Source organism: Juglans microcarpa x Juglans regia, chromosome 8D (assembly GCF_004785595.1).
Source record: "Juglans microcarpa x Juglans regia isolate MS1-56 chromosome 8D, Jm3101_v1.0, whole genome shotgun sequence".
NCBI lineage: Eukaryota > Viridiplantae > Streptophyta > Magnoliopsida > Fagales > Juglandaceae > Juglans > Juglans microcarpa x Juglans regia.
The window spans coordinates 12,316,338-12,324,499 of NC_054608.1; the positions used below are offsets into that span (position 1 = coordinate 12,316,338).

At 36.2% G+C, this 8,162-nt stretch overlaps 1 long non-coding RNA gene across 1 annotated transcript; it reads right to left on the reverse strand.

Moving 5' to 3' along the window:
- Nucleotides 1-631: 631 nt before the first annotated feature.
- On the reverse strand, nucleotides 632-3,059 carry LOC121242117. Its single transcript, XR_005935892.1, has 4 exons — nucleotides 2,920-3,059; nucleotides 2,408-2,474; nucleotides 1,645-1,740; nucleotides 632-1,002 (listed from the first exon to the last, which is right to left on the reverse strand). It is a non-coding gene; the product is annotated as an uncharacterized LOC121242117 (long non-coding RNA).
- Nucleotides 3,060-8,162: the final 5,103 nt, after the last annotated feature.

Consider the following 8,162-nt stretch of genomic DNA (forward strand, 5'->3'; position numbering starts at 1 on the left):
TATTAAAAAAGTAACTCTTTCATTAAAATACATTGCCTCAGTTGTTTTAACAAATAACAACCTCATATTTTCAAAAACAACTTTTACAAAACTTTTAAGATTCGTTTGGATTCAGAAATGAGTTGAGATAGTTTTAAATGAGTTGAATAAAATATTATTAATTTTTTTAATATTATTATTATTTTGAGATTTAAAAAAGTTGAATTCTTTATTATATTTTGTGTAGAAATTTAAGAAAGTTATAATTATGAGATGCGATAGTTTCTGTATCCAAACGATCTCTTAAAAAACATTTACAAAAACTTGCTTCCCTTCATCATATTTTTAATAGACCTCACAAAAACCTCTCACAAAAAACTTGTCAATAGAAACATTTTTTTTAATGAGTATTTACAAAACTCCATAAAACTCAATTTTAAATTTTTTTTAAAATCCAAGAAAATCTTACATTCAAACATCCTTTATACTCACTGTATGCTTTGGTAGAATTCATTCATTTGTAGAGAGAGAAGAGAGAGAGAGAGAGTGTCAAGCTTCTTTGAGTTGTTCTCTTTAAAAGTACTAGTGAAAACAAAAGGAGCAAATCTGGATCCCTTGCAGAAAAGAAGAGAGATACTCCTGAAGAAAAGTATTGAGTATATAAAAATAGATGCTTGCATATTACTCGAATGTAGAATTTAAAATTGCTTATAAATAGGTGTGAAAGGCCTTTTTTCGAATGACCTCTTGGGCTTGTAGATATCAAGGTCAAATGGGTTTGCTTTTCTACATTTTCTTGGCACAAATTTGAAGACAATTTGACATCCTATACAAAGTCAATACACAAAATCATTCCATGACCCCTTATTGAGTACAAAATCCATTGACCAGAGCTCTTTCATTCAAACTTGTATTGAGCCTTTCCTGTCATTCAAAAATAGGATTTATCCATGGCTACAATTCCAGTCTCTGAACTCAAATTATGACACTTTGAAAGAGCACCAATGCCAGTAACCTTGCACACTGAACAAAACACATACAAAGGGAACTCAATACAGATAACGAGACAGTGCCATGCCAGACAATAAAGTGCAGCATGCAATGAAACTCAGAATATGCCATCAGCACAAGTACAGTTGCTGTAAATAAACCCTGCGTGCATGTGATTACCAATTTGCAGAAAGGTTCTTGAGTTTGTCAGGCTAATTTATTGTTTAGGAAAGAAAACTAGTATGTATAGAGGTTGGAAAACTCAAACTTAAACTTGGCACTCAAGGAATATAATGTGCCATATGTATTCGAAATGGTGTTAATAAGGAATCAATGAGTATGGTATTTCCAGATATAGTAAAAGAATCGACACACTATGCCTAGTCGATTGGAGTTGAGAAAATCTTGCCCCTTTTGTTACAAGCATACAATTCATGGGGAGACAAAGAAATAGATCGAACTGATCCGATTGCCTGCATGTCAGCCTTACAAGGTCCTCTGAATTGTTTTAATTAGATCGGCATAATGAAAGTTCAACGTTCAATCGGAATACGGATGAGATAAAGAAATGCCATTATTGAGGCAGATGATGCAATATGTTCAGTTAGAGCAAAGCATAAGGTATTATCCAAAGAAGGACAAGTTCTGTCTAGATTATATTGATAAGAAAATTACCAACACTGATGGGGAAAAAAAAGCAAGAGCATGCTTCAAGTATTATATAACTCCTAAATATCATGTACATCCTTCCAATGATGCTTCAAATCTTTCCTGCCCAAGACAAAGGAAAAGTCCTGCATTATGGTCTTTTGACAGTGAAAGAGGTAGGTAACCTTTTATGTCAAATGTGTGATAACCAAGCAACTTACCTCTAACATGCCATGCTTTCTAGTTTACCTAAGAGTGGATACTGTAAATATAGGTTTGAAGTTGAGTCTCTGTCTGTCACTGTTAACCTAAAGAAAATATCAAAGTTCTGGAAAAACCAAATCTATTTTCTTTGGAAAATTAAACTGTCAAATTTTCTCTTACATTTAGGTCATGTCTTCTTCTTCTCAAGCCATGCTCACAACAAAAACAACAATGAAGGGTCATAGATGATTGTGCTCTAATGTTCATATTTGCTCTTGGCAAAATCCCTTCCAAATCATTTCACATTATGCAGAAGTATCATTCATGTTTCCTAGTCTAGTCATGGGAGTTTTTCTCAGTATCTGCAGAATTTAAAGTTCAATTGTATAGTTCAGAAATCCCAAGCACTTTCTCTCCAATATTATGTCATACCATAGGAGTTAGGAAGAGAAGATGGTTCACCATACAAATGAACCAACTCTTTCTGGGATTTTTTTAATGAACAAGAATATTTAGGAAACACATTGTGTCTAACAAATTAGATTTCAAAAATGTTCACAGTAAAGTAAATTATAGTCAAGGGAACCAGCTCTGATTGCTACTCAGCAGTAATATCCTTGACCAGATCTTCTTGATTTCCAAGCACCCACTCACTGCAATAAATAACGTTCTAATCTTTTTAGTCATTGGTAAACATTTGGCCAATTGTCAGCTGCATCATATGAGTTTTGCAATAAGAGCTCACACTTTCTGATGGGACTAAGGTGCTACTGAGTCACTGAAAAATATATGAGTTATCAACAAAATCAAGTCCAATGTTGCAGTTCTGCACACATACATGTCAAGGCCAGGGGAAATTCATCTTCAAATCTTTGACTACACATAATCACACCTAAGATCTAGTTTGATAACGTGTAAGTAGTAAATTGACAAATACTAACAAGTTCTTGTAAAGGACGTGTTTCGTACCACCAACCGTACGGATGACCTATAGTAACAAAGGAGCGGCACTGGTTGCCCTGGGTAGACTCCGATGCTTAAGTCAGTAACAATATAAATATAAGTGTATATAAAAATGAAGATGATCCTATTTGTTACCTCTCGTAGGTTATTTATAGAAGGACCTGGACGTATCAGGATGATCACTCACTCTGATCCCTTCCTAATCAGGAGGGAAGATAACTCCCGTTTCATAGGGGCTATCCCCCTCAGGATAATGATCTCCACTTGTGGATTAATATTCCAACTTTGTAGTGGTCATCTGCCATGTAGTTATGCTCCTTGGGCTTTCCAGACGCGGCCCCCTTAATCCTTAGGACAATTTCAACCAGATATTCTGACAACGATGACCTCATTTTGGGACCTTTAATTTTTTTATAGTCATGAACACTTCCCAGAGTAAACAATCGAACCCATTAGGACTGGAACAGGAATTGTTCTCATGTCAAACAATTCACTTAACGCTTGTGCGCTAGACACAGATAAGCCACTCATGCATATAAACTAGTTTTTCTTTCTGAAAGCTTTTTGCTGCATACTCAGGAGCCCAAATCACCCCCTTCAGGGCACTTAACCCATGATCATAACGTATGAACTCAAGTAAACTGTAACACCCCTTCCCGTAGGCTAGGAGTGTCACGTACTTTTCATAAAAATAAAATCCGGCAAGAGATCTCAATTTTCATAAATAAAATCAGCAATTTATTTTGTAGAAAATGTCTAATAAAAGTCTTCCAAAAACATTAAATGAAATAAACTAAACGAAACTCATGTCATAAAAATATGTTTTATTTTAGAAAGTCTGAGCAAAAATAAATTAATGCTCCTTCTACTCCTGACCTGCATGCTCGTATTCATCATCATCACCTGGGTGGTTTAAAACATGAAAATAAACAAAAATGAGTCGAAGACTCAGCAAGAAATCTATCACAACGTAAACATACTAAATATAAGGTTTTCATAAAAATTTTCATGCTGAGAGTTTAAAAAAAATCCTGACTATTCATGTTGATGCTTGTGCTATGCATGATTGTTTAACTGAATTAACTGACTGATCTGACTGATTAATCTGACTGATCTGATTTATCTGACTGGCCAACACACTTAACCCTGTTGCGAGGTTGTGCACCAGCCTCACATCCCGCGGTCGTAAGGGGAGCCGCTGATAGTATTCTGGCATACTATGGTGGACCACGACTGAGTTCATGGCTTGCACATCCACCCTGATACTGAACTGCATTGGTACCATGCATCTGAATGACCATCTTATTAACTGATATGATCTTATCTTTCACTTGAATTTAAGATGGCTTACGTGTCTTATACACATGAGATGCGTGACATACTATATACGTAATCATAATTTCTGAATTTAAACATGATGCGGAATGACAAAATAGTATGCTATGCTGGATGACATGTTTGCATATGACATAAGTGGTGCATAAAATAATTGGCTGGAAAGAACTGGCTTGAATACTAATTATCTATAAACTGAACTGTGATGATCCTAAACTTGTGGTCAGATTACTTACCTCGCTGCGTGTCTTCTTGAATAATACTTCGTAACTTGAGACCTATACGAAAATAATAACTATCACTAAATTGGTTTGGAAACACGTACTAATATCTTACTTAATTAAATCTACAATCTAAAAGATAGTGTTAAACAATTCAATAAATCCTGGTATCTAAATTACTTAAAATACTTATTTATAATTTAGATGAATACTCAAACTATTTCAAAATAATTCATAAAACTTAAATTCTTAGACTAAGTTTCAGTTCTTAACATAATATTAAATCTTATAAGAAACCTAATAAATTCTATTAAATATTCTTAACATCATAATTTTATTAAATTCTTAACATAATAAGTTTATTAAATTATACTAAATAGACAAAGGAATATTAACAAAATATTTGCAAACATCCTTATAAAATAACCTTTGACTACTATATTTATTTAAGAAAAACTGACTTTTAAAAAATGTAAAGCACAATAAAACTAATAAACTGCTAATAAAATAAAATCAAATACAAATTAAAATACAAGTTTATTTAAATAATTAGAATAATTTCTGTAAAAACATACAACTTGGCCCATAACATAATACTGTATTACATGAGCCCAACAAAAATGAGCTCAACACTCGTGCAAGGCCTAGGGCCCAAGGCCCATCAAAAGAACCCACGGGTTCAACAAGAATCGGAACACACAAGGCAACAGAGAGTTCGAGAGAGAGAGAGGTTCTGCGAAAGGAGAGCTCACTGAGAGAGGGCTGAGTGTGACGGCGGCTTCGGGTGGCTGGGAGAGACCGGCGACGCGACTGGGAGTTCCTATGGTGGTGCGGCACCGAGTGAGGGAGAGAGAGAGAGAGTTTAGAGAGAGAAACTGTGCTAACCGAGAACTACCGAAACCAAAACAAAGGCTGGCGGCGGTCGAGGTCTTATCGGAAGGGAGTGGGTGCCCTGGGGCTGAGCTGGTCGGCAATTCTGGTTCCACGGGTGGTGCTCCGACGTCCTATGGTGGTCGGCGGCGGTTGGGAAGAACCTAAGGCTTAAACGGCAGTGTTTTGGTACTCTGGGTATTTTAGAAGTAGATGATTTGGAGTGGCTCACGAGTTACTCCTCTCGTACGAGGTAAGCGATTTTTATAAGTGTAGAATATAGAGAAATAAAAGGAAACCTTAGAGGAGTAGAGATGTGTATGTGACTGAGAGTGTAGACGTTCGGAGTGGAAATCTTTACTCACTAACAGAGTCGGTTTCCACTAGAATTTAAATTTACTAAGCTAGGGATAAGGCTGAAAATAAGGTTAGGATTTCAAATCGACAGAAAGTGGGAAGAAACCTACGGGTTGGAGGTTTAAAGTGTTTAACTAAGAGGCTAAAACCAAAGATACGGTTCGGTGGAGATAGAGAAAATAAACTTTCAATTTCAAACCAAACCTAGTGAACGTAAATCTGATGTAATATAGAAAATCATTATTAAAAACAAACTCTAGTAAATTTTAAATAACATCATAAAAGTAATTATATAAAAATATAAAGTAAATATAAATTCTGATAAAACTATAATCATAATAATAATAATAGAAAAAAACTTTTACTATGAATTTACTCATAAACCCTAAATCCAAGACTAGCATGTTACATAAACACACTGTTCCTGAGACACTCAGCTTGGTATATTAACTTGCAGCCCCAGAATTCTTATGAAATAGAATCATTTGCGAGTTACATGTTGACTATAGATATCATATTCCAGTCCTCTTCTTGCCCTGACAAACACAATTAACAAATAGATTCGAGTACCAGAATAGTTTATCATAACTCATCTCAACTCATCATTACAATTTTATAATTTTTTTAAATTTCACTATAAAATATAATAAATAATTCAAAATTTTCAAATCCTAAAAAAATAATAATATTAAAAAATAATATTCTAACAATATTTTATCATCTCAACTCAACTCAACTCAGTTCAACATCTAAACGTAACCTTACTAAGAAATATACAGGGCTTTTTTCATTTGCTCGTCAAGCTTTCGTGTAGCTCTTTCAACTGCCACTTATCATGCCTAATTATCTGTTTTCGTTTGGTTTCAGGAATGAACTCCTTCTGTTACAACCAACGTATACAAGAGGCAAGCCAAAACCAGCTGGCCTCTTTACTAACCCGAGGTGTAAGAATGCTGTGGAAATTTGGGTGGATCTATTGAATGAAATCCTGTAGACAGGGCTGGGGGGTATGAGTCAATCGGATGTGGGAAGCTCAGCAATCCGTTGCAACAACAATGTAGCATATATCCTGGGGGCTAGGTGGCATTAAGAAAGCCCAATCGACAAAGATGCCTCCTGAAAATTTGAGTACGAAGGCACAGAAAGGTTGGAACTTTTACAAAAGCCTCAAAAGAGTAGGTGCAAGAGGTGTAGCACTTTGTCCTGCACAAAAAGATCAAATGAAGGCAAAAATTAGTAAAATGAATAAATGTTTTGAAGTAATTGAGAACAGACAAAAGAATCATTCACTCGCCTTTTAGCTCCATGAATGACAACTTTTATGAGACTTGAAAACAACTTTATTTGAACTTGCAATTTATACTTCTCTGAAACACATTTAAGTTTAACTTCCCAAAATTTAATTTGAAACTTAAGTTCTTCTATTTGCAAGCCGGTATTTGTAACACACCATCCATGTCATTTACAATGTTACATGGCATGACGATTTGTAAAAGAGAAAAATTCTAAAACTTTTCTTACAAGTCAAGGCTTGCCATGTAAATTATGTGTGTTAATGCAAAAAATTGCACAACATGTCAAAATAGGAGAAAGAGTCATTTCCAGTCCACTGAGGTAGTCCAAGACTAGATGAGGTGGTTCGAAGACTACGATGTCCAAAGCGGTGGTATAGTGTCCATATATGCATCTATAACAGTTAATAGAAAATAAATACAAGAAATATAAATAGAAAATGAGACACACATATTTAAATGGTTCGGCACAAAGCCTATGTCTACAAGTCGTTTGGAGGGAAAATACATTATAATATGAGTATTTTACAGTCTCATGGTCTCTCTGTACAATGGAGGTCGGATACCTCTTTTTTGGAGAAGATAATATCCTAGAGTTCTCGTTCTGAGGTTGAAGATGATGCTTTGTGTTCTCGTAATTCTCTCCGAGTCTCATCTCTTAGATCCCCTTTCATTCTAGCCCTTGGGAGTGGTGATCAAGGGCCGCTTTACGTCTCATCTCGCTTGTTTGATTTGTTTTTCTCCTGCTTTCTCCTTTTTCTCTAACACATCCTGCCTTGATTTTTGTCTTGTCCCCCACGCGTATTGGTCCTTCCTCTCTCTTTCTACTCATTTTTCCTGACCTTATCCATTTTCTCTTTTCCCATTTAGCTCCCTAATGATGATTTGGGCTTAATGGGTCTTCGTCTTGGGCTGACCGTTGTGAGCTCCTCAGTGCACATTATCTGCACAACATGCATGGCCGTAGACCACCACATGCCACGGTCATGCATGCCTAACCATAGTGGTCAAGGAACACTATGGAGGCAACAGAAGTTTCTGACGATCCACGTGGTAGCCGCCGATAGCCACGCTGGGCCCACGGCTGGCTGTCATGGGCCTCTTGGGTGCACGGTAACGTGCACCCATAATGCCCCTGTGCATGTCACTGTTCACGCCATGCACAGTGGGTGCATGGGGCTCTACGCATGGTGAACGTGCACTGTGCTTGCCACAATACTGTCCACTTAAATGCATAGTACACTTAATATTGCATGGCCAGAAAACTCGCTTTTCGAGTGTGGAAAGTTGGCAATTGAAGTGT